Source organism: Eumetopias jubatus, unplaced genomic scaffold (assembly GCF_037043125.1).
Source record: "Eumetopias jubatus isolate StellerSeaLion01/CBP00866 unplaced genomic scaffold, mEumJub1_p1.0 scaffold_10, whole genome shotgun sequence".
In the NCBI taxonomy this organism is placed as follows: domain Eukaryota; kingdom Metazoa; phylum Chordata; class Mammalia; order Carnivora; family Otariidae; genus Eumetopias; species Eumetopias jubatus.
This window is the reverse complement of record NW_028274816.1, coordinates 114,508,039-114,523,338: the sequence shown is the minus strand read 5'-3', so window position 1 is coordinate 114,523,338 and position 15,300 is coordinate 114,508,039. Positions and strand designations below refer to the sequence as shown.

The 15,300-nt window shown below is 53.8% G+C and overlaps 1 protein-coding gene across 5 annotated transcripts in view; it reads left to right on the top strand.

Moving 5' to 3' along the window:
* CUEDC1 (CUE domain containing 1) overlaps window positions 1-15,300 on the top strand; it is an 81,002-nt gene that overhangs the window by 37,797 nt on the left and 27,905 nt on the right. For 2 of the 5 annotated variants that reach the window (XM_028093004.2, XM_028093002.2), the window contains exon 2: window positions 13,858-13,954. The exons of 2 other annotated variants lie outside the window; for them this stretch is intronic. The gene's annotated coding sequence lies outside the window, so the exon portion shown is untranslated. Of the gene's footprint in view, window positions 1-13,451; window positions 13,633-13,857; window positions 13,955-15,300 lie in introns of those variants that run through there. One more of the 5 variants, XM_028093003.2, reaches the window with a different exon arrangement.

Here is a 15,300-nt window from a genome sequence, read left to right as displayed (position 1 = left end):
CCTGGAACATGTTTGGGATCCCCTTCTTCTTAGATGTTATCAGGTGTTCTGGGGCCAGGACGAGACTCAGAGAACAATTCACTTCCTTGCTCCCCCCTTGGAGTGGGAAAGGAGCTTCTTTGGGTTTACCTAGATGCAAGGTGAACAATAGAGCATGAGGGGCACCTGTCAGCTAAGCTCAGTCAGCTAAGCGTCTGACTCTTGATTTCAGCTCAGGTCATGATCTCAGGGTCCTGGGATTGAGCCCCACATTGCCTCTGAGCTCAGCTGGGAGTCTGCTTCTCTCTCTCTCTCTCTGCCTCTCCCCCAGCTGGTGCTCTCTCTCTCTCTCAAATAAATAATTAAAATCTTAAAAAAAAAAATTAGAGCGTGAGTAAATGGTGCCTTTCTAAAATGGAGTCCCTTCAGCTTCCCTGTCTCACAACCATTGTTCCCATTTGCTCTGCCCGCTTACTTGGACATCTGTTCTCCTAACAATATCTGCCCATAAATCTTGTCTCCGAGTCCTGGGTGGCTTAGCTGAGGACAAACGAAGCCTGCAACTGGCGACCAGACCTTCCCCATGGCTACACGTGGACGTGACCACAACTGTGCGTGCTCGCCAGGAGGCACCAGCACCTGCCTCTCCGGCCATGGCTGTGTGTGGGTAGCGGTCCCTGGGGCTGCAGGGGTGGGCTCTTTGGCTGCCTTTGGAAGGAGCCCTTTCTGCAGGCTTCTCTGGTAACTTAATGCTATTGTAATTCTTGGTTTCCATAGAGAAAAAAGATTTTCATTTTGTACACCCAGACATACAGTAGGTGCGCACTAAGTGTTTTGTTTTGTTTTGTTTTGTTTTGTTTTGTTTTAGACTGACAGTGAATGCGTGAGTGAATAATTAGAAGTCTGTGTGTGAAGGAAAAGGTTCCGTTTACCTGGGACCTTCAGAAGACCTCCTGAGTAATGTAGGGCTGCCGAAGAAGTGCTCCTCCCAGGCTCTGCCCGTAAGAGCTGCCAGGAAGGCAGGGAGTGGTACAGTGCCACATTGCCCAGCCCACGGTCCCTGAGGGCTCTCTTCCATTTTCCAGACCACCAGCACATGGTCAGTGCTAGGGGTGGTCTGGAAGAACAGAGGGAGATCAATACTGGCCGTTGGAAGAGACTGCCACATGGACGGGGGAACTTGAACTAGCTCTTGAAAGCTGGACAGGGCTTGTTGAGGACAGAGGAGAGGGTTCTAAAGCATGCTCTCTGAACCAGCATCATCTGAGCACTTGTTAGACACACAGATTCTTGGCCCTCTCCCCCACCCCCAGACCTAGGGAACAGAAGCTTTGGGGCTAGAGTCCAGCAATGTGTGTTCAGCCAGCATTGCGGGTGATCCTGATGCTCACTGAATGTAGTGAGCACTAATGCAGGCAAAGGAAGGAGTCTGAGCCTCACATGAGCGACGGGGAAGCTGGGAAGTGACCTGGCATATTTTATTTTATTTTATTATTATTTTTAATTTTATTTATTCATTTGAGAGAGAGAGAGAGAGAGCACAAGCGGGGGGGGGGGTGGCAGAGGGAGAAGCAGACTCCCCACTGAGCCAGGAGCCCGACCTGGGGCTCGATTCCAGGACCCTGGGATCATGACCTGAGCCGAAGGCAGACGCTTGACCATCTGAACCCCCCAGGCGGCCGCGACCCAGCATATTTTACATGAGTTCTTCAGTTGGTGGCACCAGAGAGAAGACAGGATGGGGACAGGAAGGGCGGCTAGGAGGCATCAGAAAAGCAGGCATGGAGGGGCGCCTGGGTGGCTCAGTTGGTTAAGCGACTGCCTTCGGCTCAGGTCATGATCTTGGAGTCCCGGGATCGAGTCCCGCATCGGGCTCCCTGCTCGGCAGGGAGTCTGCTTCTCCCTCTGACTCTCTTTCCTCTCGTGCTCTCTATCTCTCATTCTCTCTCTCTCAAATAAATAAATAAAATCTTTAAAAAAAAAAAAAAGAAAAGTAGGCATGGGATGAACTTGAGGTTTGCGGATCTCAGCCGGATTGGTGGTGGCCTTGGGAACAGAGAGCAAAGCCAAGCGGTCCTGTGACGGGAGAGCGGATAGGCCTGGTGGCACATTTGGTCTCGTGTACCCTTTTCTTTAAAATGTTTAAAAATGACGTGTGCCCTATCACATTGTTACATGCTGATCATGGGACAAGGTAAAGACAGAAGGAAGCAAAGAGGGGGGCGGAATTCCACCACATCCAAGATGACCGCCGACAGACGGAGCGTCTCCTGCTGGCCCTTTTTCCTCTGCATGTTCCCTTGGTGGGGCTGAAAGCAGAGCATTCTGTATCCGTTTGCATCCTGCATTCTTTGCTTGACAAAATATCATAAGCATTTCCTGATGTGCTTTCAGGCTGTCTCTTCTTCTTGTCACAGGAGCTCCCATAAGTTGGCCAGGGCGGTGCTGGTAAGGAAGGAGTAAGTGAGGCCCCGAGAGAAAAGGGAATTTGGTCCATGACCTTCAGACAGTAGAGAAGGCAAGAGTCACATGGCTGGGCACGTCAACTCACAAATTATAAGGAAAAAAAGATGATGGGGGAAGCCGTAGATTAAGATAGTCCTAAAGGACAAATGACATGCACGACTCAAGTCCAGTGTCCAGGGATGTCCATCTGGACAGTAAAGGAATGCAAGGAGCAATTACGACAGAAGTCAGCGTGTGGCACGGGGAGGGGTTGCGGAGTGGCCGCCTAACTACTGAGCCACCCAGGCGCCCCTCAGTTTTATTTTTTTTAAAAAAAGGTTCAAGAGAAAGAAGATCTTGCTCAAGGATCCATGTGGCAGAGCCAGGGGCTGAACCCAGGCTCAGAGGTTCCCCTTGGGTCTCTGATCCCCATTGCTCCCACACTCTGTGCGTTGTTTGCTCGCCCACCTCCCGGTCCCCAGCCCCTGATCTGCCACTTGCTGCAACAACTGCAGATTTTTTTATTTTTTTTTATTTTTATTTTTTTATTTATTTATTTTTAAAGATTTTATTTATTTATTTGAGAGACAGAGAGAACGAGAGATAGAAAGCACGAGAGGGAAGAGGGTCAGAGGGAGAAGCAGACTCCCTGCCGAGCAGGAAGCCCGATGTGGGACTCGATCCTGGGACTCCAGGATCATGACCTGAGCCGAAGGCAGTCGCTTAACCAACTGAGCCACCCAGGCGCCCTGCAGATTTTTTTTAAAGATTTTATTTATTTATTTGAGAGAGAGAGAGAGCACAAGCAGGGGGAGGGGCAGAGGGAGAGGGAGAAGCAGACTCCCTGCTGAGCAGGGACCCCCCCCCCAAGATGGGGCTCCATCCTAGGACCCCAGGATCATGACCTGAGCCGAAGGCAGACACCCAACCAAGCCACCCAGGCACCCCAACAACTTCAGATTTATGGGTTCCGTTTTGGTTGACTTTGAGGGCCAGGCTGAGATGTGCTGTGGGGAGAACGGTGATGGATGGCCCTTGCCTGAAATGGGGAAGCTCTGAAGGAGATCGGTCAGGGTAGGAGTGCAAGTGTGTCAGCCATGTCACGTGTGTGGCGTGTGCAGGGCTGGGGGGATGGCTTGACCAGTCTTGCCCTCTCTGGTTGTTCAAAGATCCAGACCCAAATACCCAACATCGCTCCCCTCTCAGAATCTCCTTCCTTAGCCTGGTCCATCTGTTTCCTTGAAATACCGGTTTTTGTCTTTATAAGCCCTTACCCTCCCCACCCACTCCCACAACATGGCCCCCCTTTCCTCTGACTCCTTCCCATTGCTCTGGACAGGCCCAAGGAGGCAGTGCCAGGGCCACCACGGGGCATACCTAGAAAAGGAGACTGTGGAGGAGCCCTGTGACCTCAGCACAGTTTCTTCAGGCAAACAAATGGGAGGGATTTTTCTGAACCTGGCCTTCCGAGGCCCAGGCTGTGAGGTTTGGAACTGGGACTTGGGTTTCTAGCTGGACTTCTGCTTCTCTCTGACTTGACTGGCAGGTTCCATAGAACCGGGCCAAGGCTCTGGTCTTGGCAGAGGCAGAGGACCCCAGTGAGGAGAGGAACTAGTGCTCAGCCCTGCTCAGGAGAAAAGGGTCTTTGCCCTTACCCACCTTTCCCAGAAGGATGTGGAGGGGCTCCTCTTTTGGGGATCAGTGGCCTGCAGTCCCTGGTTTCCCCCGGACAGTTGTCATAAAGCACTCCAGGGCTTCATACTGCCAAGGAGGAGGGGCTCCCCTTTAGGTTCTAGAATAGCACTGTCTGATAGAACTTCTGGCAATGTTGGACACGTTCCAAAATATGTCCTGTCCAATGTGATGACCATTAGCCTAAGTGGCTAGTGAACACTTGAAATGTGGTAATATGACCGAGGAACTGAATTTTCAATTCCATTTCATTTCAATCAATTACAGTTGAAATTTAGATTGGCACATGTGATGAGTGTCTACCTTATTGGATAGCACAGTTCTAGAAGGAGTGGGTCTCTGAGAAGGACACAGTGGCCAAGTCGAGATGTTTCAGAACTGCTTGCCACCCTCCTTCCTCCGCGTCCACATACATACATTACACATTTCAGGAAGGCCCTAGATACAATGCCCTTTTCTAACAAAGTCCACTGTTTAAATATTCTTATCTCGAGTGATGCAGAGCTGCTGCTGACCTCAGATGCACCCCCATGCACGGCTTCTCTTTGTCCTTGCACCATCAGAGCTAAGCAGGGTAGGGCCTCCAGAAACCCTGCACCTGAGCAGTCTGAGTCCAGCCGTCAACAGGCCTCAAAGCCCAGGGTCCCACCCTGGCATGCCCATGCTGCTCCCTGCTTCTTCCCTCGAGGGGGAAAGAACCCGGTCCCAGTCGGCACCTGGTAGCTCGCCGACGGGCACGCTGGTGTGAATGAGGCCCGGTCACCGGGGGTGATGGGCCCACACTGGCAGTTTTGATCTTACTTCCTAGTTGAACAGCTTGGCCTCAAGTAAGAAGCATTTTTACTTTCTGGAAGAAGGTGGAGGCTGGGGGCCGTTTTGGGTTTCTTGGCTTTATCTAGATATATATTTTTGAGCAAGATTGGCGGTGGCGCTGAAGGGGCACTAGGTATTCATCAGATGAGATAGTTCTCCTACCCCCTTACCCCCGGCCTCCATTGCCCCAGCGTCTAGCGCCTGGGAACGCCCTGTAATGTTTGCCGGATGAATGAATGAGTCATTTCTTTCTTTCTTTCTTTCTTCTCTTTCTTTCTTTCTCTCTTTTTCTTTCTTTCTTTCGCTCTCTCTCTTTCTTTCTTTCTCTTTCTCTCTTTCTTTGTTTTTAAAGATTTTATTTATTTATTTGTGTGTGAGAGAGCGAGCACAAGCAGGGGGAATGGCAGGCAGAGGGAGAGGCCTGAAGCCTGCAGAGCCAGAAGCCTGATGCGAGACTTGGTCCCAGGACTCTGGGATCATGACCAGAGCGAAGGCAGACGTTTAACGGACTGAGCCACCCAGGCGCCCCCGAATGAGTCATTTCTGCCTGCCAGAGCACCCCGCAGGACAGGCCTCTCCTTATTCTCTGTGTCTAGTTTCCTTCTGTCCTCTCCTCCTCTTTCCCTGCAGTACCGGCAAGCCATCTCCCCTCCCCGTTCCCTTTCTAGACCAGGCTCTCAGATGCGTGCTTCATTTTTCAGCACACTAACCATTTCCTAGTGTGCCATAACCCACCTCTTCCGAACATTCCAGAAAGTACCCCTGCACTGCCATCTCCCCACAGCCCCCTGGCTTGTGGGACTCTGCAGGCCACATGTCCTCATCGACAGGGGTGTCACTGGCCGCTGGCCGCTCCGTGCCAATGGGGACAGAGCCCCCATTGCAGGCAGGATTTCCTGTGTGCTCGGTGCCCTCTGTCCGGAGAGCCCAAGTAGCGCCCCCTTCTGTCTGGTGATTCTGGTGATTCTACCCCTCAGTGCCTCCTCCTGCCTGATTTAAGTCTTCAGTTCTTTTTCTTTTCTTTTTTTAGAGATAGAGAGAGCTGGGGTGGTGGGGGGAGAGGGAGCAGGGACAGAGGCAGAGAGAGAATCCCTTGCAGGCTCCGTGCCCAGTGCGGAGCCCGAGGCAGGCTACGGGGCTTGATTTCTTGACCCTGAGATCATGACCTGAGCTGAAATCAGGAGTCGGACGCTGAACTGACTGAGCCACCCAGGCGCCCCTTTAGTTCTTTTTCTTGTGGTAAAAAATAAATATAACACAAAATTTACCATTTTGACCATTTTTAGGGGGCAATTCGGTGGCAGTAAGTCTGTTCACAGTGTTGTATAATCATCAGTCACTACCATCCATTTCCAGAACTTGTTCACATCCCAAACAGAAACTGTGTTCATCAAAGACTTCCCTCCCCCATTCCCTCAGCCTCTGGTAACCTCTATTCTAGCTTCTGTCTCTAGGAATTTGTCGGCTCTAGGGAACTCAGAGAAGTGGAATCATACAGCCTTTGTCCTCTTGTGTCTGGCTTTCAGCGTGTTTTCGAGGCTCGTCCATGGTGTAGCATCTGTCAGAATTTCATTCCCTTTTATGGCTGAAGAATACTCCCCTTTTCCCTTATGTGAACACCACATTTTATTTATCCACTCATCTGTTGATGGACACTTGGGTGGTTTCTGCCTTTGGGATATTGTGAATAATGTTCTGATGAACATGGGTGTGTACATGTATCTGTCCAAATCGCTGCTTTCAGTTCTTCGGGGTATATGCCTTAGGAGTGGAATTGCTAGATCACAGGGTAATTTTGTGTTTAACTTTGTAAGGAACTACCAAACTTTTCCCCCACGCGCGCACATTCCCACCGGCAGTGCACCTTATTATTTTTTTTAAATCTTAATTTTAAACTACAGAGATAATGCCTGCTTGTGGAAAAACTTCAAAGGATGCAGAACAGCATGAAGTAAACAGAAGCAGGACCCCTCCCGCAGCCCCACCTCTAAGATAACCGCTACTTAGGATTTGGTGTGTGCGTGCACGCGCATGTGTGTCCAGATACGCGAGTCCACACTCAGACGCCTCAGCAAAACGAGCGCCACGCCGGCTCATTTGGCTTTTTCATGTCATTCCGTGTTGGCCCCTGAAGGTCTCGGCTGCGTGCTTTTCCATTCTGGGGGTGTATCTTGTGTTATTTATTGGTTAGTGGGTACTGAGAGACAAGTGGGGGCGCTCCCCCTTGTCGCTCTTGCGAACCACTCTGCACTTACTGCCTTGCACACGTGGGCCACCATCTCACCAGATCCCAGCCTGTTTGGGGGAAAATGTGAGCTGAGCTTGGTACTGGGGAGGCCCTGCAGCCCAGAACCCCTTCCCCACCAGGCTCAGCTTTTCCCAACTTGCTCTCCACGCCCAGGGCAGCCAAGCCAAGCTAAGCTGAGCTGTGAGCGGCTTTGTCAAGGAGGGCCACCCACCTTCCGGCAGAGGCAGCCTTGGTCTGGCACGCCCTCTCCTCTGGGAATTCCTGGGAGTCGAGTAACTTAGAGCGGGATGGAGAGGTGAGCAGTGAGCTGGAGAGAGAGAGAGAGAGAGACAGAGAGAGACAGAGAGAGAGGGACTGGGCTCTGGTGGTGTGTGGCACCGAGAAGGTGCTTGTGGGGCTGGCAAGGCATGCAGTGCCCCCCCACACTAGGAAAGACCCAGTTCAGGCCTGGCAGAGGTCCACCTTTCAAGCCAAGGACCAACCCGTCTTTTGCCAGCACCTTTTTCTGCAGAGCCCCAGGCAGCTGGTGGGAGAGTACAAAGCGGCCTGGAAAATCCATAAACTGCATAATCAGCCCCTGCATCTTGGCCGCTTGACTCTGTTTATTGCTTCCTGTCCCCGAAAGCCCTTTACAAACAGAGCGGCTTTGAGGGGGGTGAGCTGGACCTGGTGGGTGGCCTGCCCCTGCCAGCCGGCCCCAAACCAGCCCATTCTCTTGTACTCCTTGCTGCCGCCCCCAGCGGAGCTCAGGGAGGGTGGGAGCTCCTGGTGGCTTGAGAGTGAGAGGACCCCTCCCCGCCAAGGAGGGCGAACCCCCAGAGAGCTGTTTACTTTGACAAAGGACAAGCATCCCATTTCTACCAGTTTCCTTGGGGGCCTGGAGGTGCAGGAGGGGAGCAAGTGAAAGGCTTAGCCTCTGATTGACCCCTGCAAGGTGGGGAGGGGAGCAGGGGCCCATTCCTGGGGATCTAGGGACAGCCCTGGTTCCAAGGGCTATGGGACTTGCTCAAAACCTGGTTTCTTCTTTTTTTTTTTTTTTAAGATTTATTTATTTATTTTGAGAGAGTGAGAATGAGAGAGAGAGAGAGAGTACATGAGAGTGGGGAGGGTTAGAGGGAGAAGCAGACCCCCCGCCGAGCAGGGAGCCCAGTGCGGGACTCGATCCCGGGACTCCAGGATCATGACCCGAGCCGAAGGCAGCCGCTCAACCAACTGAGCCACCCAGGCGCCCCAAAAACCTGGTTTATTCTTGTATTACTTTTTCAAAATACAAGTTTTTCCCTGTTGACTGACTTTTCTCCCTTCTCTCCCACCACCGCCCCAGGGAAGGCGGGGCAAGAGGTGACTCAGGAAAAGCCGCCACCTGACAAAGTTGCCTTAGACACTGCCGGGGTGCCTGTGAGGGCTGTTTGCTGTCCTTCCCTTGCATCTGCAGGACGGCAGGGGCCACGCGGCACCTGTGTGGTTGGAGGAGGGATGCTGTGCCCCGGGAAGGGGAGGAGGCGCGGGTAGGCAGGCTTCCCAGTGCTGGGGCTGCCCCTCCCAGCCAGATGTGGCCCTGTGGTCCCTCTCTCGCACCTGAGGCTCCCCCGTCCGCCCCCCAGGGCAGTTGGAGGCCCGAGTTCCCATCCCGCCTCTGCCTCCTTGCTACTCCTTCCTTTACTTGGCTTGCGGAGATGACTGACGCAAAGCCCTGATTTAAAAAGCAGGGGGAGGGCTCGGCCTGTGTCTGGCCTCTGTGCGGACCCGCCGTGGCTGAGAGGCCTTTTCGGCAAGTCCGCAGGGGGCTTGTCTAAGCAGAGTTCCACGTGGGACCTGTGTGTGTCTGAGCCTGTGTTTTTGGTTGTGCAACTCTTGAGGCGGCCCCACCCTCCCAGCTCCTTCCTGAAAGTGAAATGTTACCGTCCTTGCTCAAGAACAAAAGCCCCAAGTTCAGCCCTGCATGGCAATCATTTTCAAGTGTGGCCGCTTCCTCCTTTGGGGCCTGCAGCTGAGTGTTGAGGGCAGCCCAGGCCCCGACAGGGAGGTCCTGCTGGGGGTGGGAGAGGGAGCCTGGCGCTGGCCCCTCCGGGCTGGGGCTGCTGTGGCAGTGGAGGCCTGTGGCGGGACTGGCTCAGCTCTGAGCTGGGGTGTGCCCACCTCTCTTCTACTTCCCTGCTCAAGGAGACCTGGATGGGCCGGGGCGGGGGGCGGGGGGGACCATTACCAGGCCGACCCCAGGGCCCAGCTCTTCTGGAGCCTCAGTTAGTTCCTCCCTTCGCCCACGCAGAGATCAGAGAGGCCCATCAATGGAAGTGCAGGCACAGTGCAGTAAGTGGTTGGGAGTGTGGGCTTTGGGGAGGAATCCCGACTCGCCACTTCCTGGCTGTGAGACCGCAGAGAAGTTAATTCCTCTCTGCCTGCCTCAGTCTCTTCATCTCCCAAATAATCTGCTTCCTACCCTGTGGGATTGTTTCGAGGATTCCGTGTAGGGGAAGTGCCCTTACGCAGTGCCAGAGTGGGTCCCTGCCACAGGGGACGTGCCTGGCCTGGAGCCTGGCTGAATGGAAAGGGCTGGTGGACTCCACCCCCCAACCCCCTCCCTGGTCATTGTAAACTGTGAGGTGCGATGCACACGTAAAGCACCATCATCTGGGCCAGTTGGCGTGCTCAGAGTGAGGAAATGATCTATTTCAGTATCCTTCAACGAGTTGGATCAGCAGACCATGGCTGGAACTCCCGGCTCTGTCCCACTGTAGAAGTTGGGTTTCCGTTCTTGCCTTTCCTGCTCGTCCTTACCCCTTGGTTAATTTCGCAGGAGCCCGCATAGCTTCACCATCCGCAAAGGTAGCAGGAATCTGAAGTCACCCTGTGTCTGTGGGCCTGAGAATCCCCACAGCTCCACTGTTAAGTATACATAGACCTTGAAGGACAAATCAGGCATGTTTACCGCTAGCAAGCAATGCTTGAACACTTGCTAGGTACATTGTGTGTTAAGGGGTGATCATCAAGGAACCCAGGGACTAAAGAATGTCCAGCTGCTTTTCGACCGTCCCAGCGATTGCTGGGTGCTTCCCGTGCTGTTGCCTCACAGCCCTTAAGTCTGGATAAACCTTGCAACCCACTTGTAGGCTGGGGCCTTCTATCCATACCTTCTGTCCGACCCAGCCCCTCATGCCCATTCTGTGATGGGAGGAAGGGCATGCAGGGTCTGCACATCCTAGGCTGGGTGCTTCCCCTTGAGAGACAGAGTGGGTGCGAGTTTGGGCTTGTGGGGTGATTTGGCAGAGCCTTTGTTTGCTGACTGTTGACTAAGCCCAGGTGCGCAGACCCAGTGTTTATAGAATCCTGGTCGTCCTGGGCTGGAATGAAGCAAGTAGATGCTCAGGGGAGGGGGAAGTGTCATGGATAATCCAAAAGTCATTTGTTTAGGGCCTGGAGCCAGAGAGAAGGTATTTGTGCAGTTCTCACTAAGTCAATCCAACATGGACTCTCTTTAATGTATGTCTACAGTGTGCAGGCCAGGAAATTCAGTTACACACCTGGGAACTATCTGAGGACTTAGGGCAGACACAGAGGCTGTCACTCGGGAGAGGGGTCTGGAGATCATTTTAGTCCTCCTTGCCCAGTTTTCAGATGGGAAGCTGGAGGCCCGGGAGGTAAAATGACCTGCGTAAGGTCACCCGGCTGGTTCGTGATGGAGCTAAAACTAGAATCCAGAGTTCTATATTGCATCACCCTGTGAGGTAGGAGTCCTCATGCTTTACTGGGCATCAGAATGACCCGGAGAGCTTGTTAAAAAGCAGATTCCCAGCCCCCCCCCCCCCGATTCTGATTTAATAGTGGGGTGGAGAATATGTGTTTTTAGCAAACACCTCGGGGGAGTCTGATGAAGTCTCACCACCCTCTGAGATACACGGCTTTAATGCAAAGAGTGTTTGCTTCTGAGACTGACAGAAAAGCACATTAACATTTCCCAAGAGCAGGCTGGTAGCAGGAGGGGGAACAGGCAGAGACATAAACAGCTCAGGAGACAAGAGTATGGAGGTTGAACCCAGGCTTTAAAACCCTTGCGAGGAACCCAGTGTGTCGGGAGATTTGACAGGCGCACTGGTCTCTGCCACATAAGGCCATGGGGGTTGGATGTGGCCCAGCCCTGGACAACCTCTGGGTCACACATGACTCAGTAAAATGGCTCTGATACTGGTAGGAGGCAGTGATGGACAGTGCTAGAAGCTCGTGAGGATTAACCAACACCATGCCCGGGCAGCATGGCCTAGCACTCGGTAAATAGCAGGTTCTCTGATTATGTGTAACTTCTGGGGGAGGGGAGGGCTGAGGGACTTCTGCTGAGGGTCTCATATGAGGAAGGGGGTGGAAAGGGGTTCTGGTTCTGTAGCTAAGAAAGGGCACAAGTCCTTCCAGCCCTGGGGGACTGGGATACGGCCACCTCCTTCTGCAGACGTCATGGGTCTGTACCTCGTAGAGTGGTGCCTTTCTCTGGCCCTTATCCGCCCCCCACCCCACCATGTCCTTGCATCCCTGGGGGGTTTCAGTGATGGGAAGGGTGAGACTCACTAGGGGCTGTTTCTATTTTCTAGAGGTGGAGACTGAGACTCCTGGAGGCAAAGGAGGCTGGTTATGGGACCCTCAAGAGTTCCCGCCTCCTTCCGCTGTCAGATTTGAGGGCCAGGGCTGGCAGCCCCGCCAGCCCGAGGCCCCTCCCTGGGCTCCATTCCAGGCGCTGATCCTGCAAGCAACTGGGAAGGCGGTGCCTCTGGTTCTGGCCAGCATTGCTGCGGGTCAGGTCAACCTCAACTCACCTTTGCTGCCCCAGACACTGTGAAAGACATTCTGGGCACGGATGGGGAAGAGAGAGAGGGCTGGGGGCCTCCAGTGGCCCTGCCATCAGCCCAGTGCAGGGAGTGGCTCACACGGTGGGCTGTTAGTGCAGTCAATGAGTGGGGAGGAGAGCGTGGCTGTAATTCTGAAAACCCAGCTTCGGAGTTAGGTGGAGAGGGGAACGGACTGAGGACCTGGGGTGGAGGGGAGTGTTCAGGAGAAACCTAATGAAGGTTGGTTGTGTCCCGTGGCCTTGCGAGTGAACGGGTCTGAGTGAGCTGGTGCGTGTTGCACACACAGACGCATGAGCTGTTTTGGAGTTGCTAGTGTGTGCACCGGCCCAGGAGTCTGGGTTCAAATCCCAGCTGGGATCAAATCGCAGGCCAAGGAGCTCTGTGACCTTTGGCAACAGGCACCATCTGGAAGTGAGAACATTTCTTCCTGCCGTCCAAACCTAGCCTCTCCAGAGGGCACGGGTGGGCACGTGGCTGTGTGTTGGTGAGGCGGTGTGGCCAGGGGAGGGCCTCAGGCCGGGAGGGGGTGCCTGGCGGCTGGCTCCGGGGCTCCCCTGGCTGTGGAGGGGGGGCTCTGCGGCCGTACAGACTGAGAAGGGGCCAGGGCGAGGAGGGGGTAGCAGCCTGCGGTTGGGGAAAGGAGCTGGCCTGGTAAGTGGCTCTAAACAATCCCATCTGCTGTCTGGGCTGGCCTTTCTTGCTGGGGTGGAATTTCTGATGGGGTCTTGGCTGCCAGAGGGGGAGGGCCGAGGCCCTACCAGCCACAGCTGCTGCCTGTTCTTTTGAAGCTCAGGGCCAACCACCCCCTCCCCAAGGCCCTGCTCCCCAGCCCTGGGCCTGCATTCCTCAGCTGCCAGAGGCCGGCACTTCAGCTTATGTGCTTGTGCTCCTTCACCCCCCGGGATGGCGGGGAGCCCCTCCCCAAGAGGGCAGGCCCCCAGGAGGAGTGGGAGGCCTGGGCAACCCAGGCCCCAGTATATTCCAGTCGCTTCTCCCCTAGGATGCATAGTAGAGTATGGGCAGGAATGGGGCTGTTGGTCCAGCTCCCTGCTCCACTCAGGGGCCCCAGAGCCCCCCAACATGAGGTCCTGGAGGCCCCTCATGGGAAGCCTTTGTGCTGCACACTGTCCCCCTTCAGGGCTGGATTCAAGATCGTAACCCCAGGCCTGACTCCTGGGCCAGGCTCTAGACTCAGCCCCGGAGATCCTAACAGCTGCCCCAGGCTGAGGGCGTGTGTGTGGAGCCTGTGTGTGCCCAGTGCATGAATCCCCCTGGAGAGGAACCCGTCCTCAGAGGAACAGGTATTCCATTCTACAGATGACGAAACTCACTCAGAGAAGCTCCACTCACCCAAGCAGTGGTGATCAGAATGTAAGCTGAGGTTGGCTCAGAGCTAAAGCTCCACTTGTAACCTCTGTGCTCTGCAGCCTCTTAGCCCAGACTGCGGCACCATTCACAGCCAACGTGTGGTTTCCCCTCTGCAAGGAGCTGCCTGGCCAGACCCAGCCCTGCCCTGCCCCGGAGGACCCCACACGCTGTGGTCTGACCTCGGGAACAGATGTGGCATCGGCCACCACCTTACCCACGGCCCTTCATTCTCCCCTGCGAGGCCACCAGGAGGTGGGCGGGCCCCTGAGCAGGAGGTAGCACTGGGGGAGGAGTGGTGCCTGGCTCCCACTGAGGCAGGACTGGCAAAGGCCTGTTGGACTAGTAGAGGCCGGAAGGATGGAGTTGGGACTCTAAGGATTACAAAAGTTCTAAAGTCCTAGAGGCTCTGTAGTTTGCTTTTTGCTTAAGACTTTTTTCTGTCATCATTCAGTTTTTGTTTTGTTTTGTTTTAATTAGAGAAACAGGATAAGGAAGAGATTAAGAAGAGCATGGGCTCTGGGGCCAGACCGTTTGGATTCACATTTTGGCTCCATCACTGACTGTGTGACCTCACGTAAGTTACTTAAACGCTCCGGGCCTTAGTTTCCTTATCTGTAAAATGGGTATTATAATTGCTTTACTTTGAGGCTTGGATGAGATAATGCATGCCAAGTGCTTAGAAAGTCCACGGCACATGGTTAGCGCTCATAGACGTTTGCTATAATGATTATTCAAAAGTGATTCATGTCTGTTGTAGATAATATACACATGCAAAAAGATTTTAAAAATCACTGGCATTGCTCTCATTTTGCTATTCTTTATAGGCTATCTGCTTATTTTACTTTTTTTTTTAAGATTTTATTCATTCATTTTGAGAGAGAGAGAATGAGAGACAGAGAGCACGAGAGGGAAGAGGGTCAGAGGGAGAAGCAGACCCCCCGCCGAGCAGGGAGCCCGATGTGGGACTCGATCCCGGGACTCCAGGATCATGACCTGAGCCGAAGGCAGTCGCTTAACCAACTGAGCCACCCAGGCGCCCCTGCTTATTTTCCTTTTAAATTGATAATGAACATGAATCAAAGTTTAAAAGATATACAAAGATTTACAGAGAAAAGTTTCCCTGATCTGTCTCTTATGACCTAATTCCTTCCATCAGAAACCTCTAGGATCAGTTTCTTATGAATGTCCTCTCCATACATACTGACACACACATACCATAACGCACTATAGTACGGCACGGCCTTGCATTGCTCCCCTTAGCCATAGGTCGTGGGCAGAGAGACATATACAGAGGCCTCATTTTTGTTCTCTGTTGTATAGTCTTCCATGATACATATTATATGAACTCCGTGGAAGTGGGATTCATGGATCAGTGGGTGGGTGCACAGTGCGTGTTAGTGTGAGGGGAAGGGGGCAAGAGTCGGACTTCTGTTCCCAGGACCCTCCCCTGCTCACCCTGAGCACCCCTCCCTAATCTTGGTTCCTTGGCCTGGATTCCCTGGGCGTGCTCAGATACTAAATTGTGTGGCATCCTTGACTGAGCACCTGTCCCAGGGGCCCAGAGACATCTGGGACTGTCCAGACTTGAGAGCTCAGCCCCAGACCATGCAGGCCCTGCCTGTGGAGGGACCTGCAGCCCAACTGCCTGAAGGAGAGGCCCAGGGAGGGGCCGCTGGCCCCCCTTTCCCAAGGAGCTGGCCCCGGGCCAGCATGAGCTCACGCCTGGAACCAGCCCAGGTTTACTGGCCTGCACCTGAGCTGCCAGGAACTCCCTTCCCTGACTCTGGGCCACTGACTTGCTCCCAGGTAGACACACATTGCTGCCAGCCCAGAGGGGCTCCTCAGGGCTACGGCCCCTGGGTAAGGGCAGTGGGGAGAAGCACCCCTTCTGTCCACTGAGGTTTGATCTCCTCGCAGGCT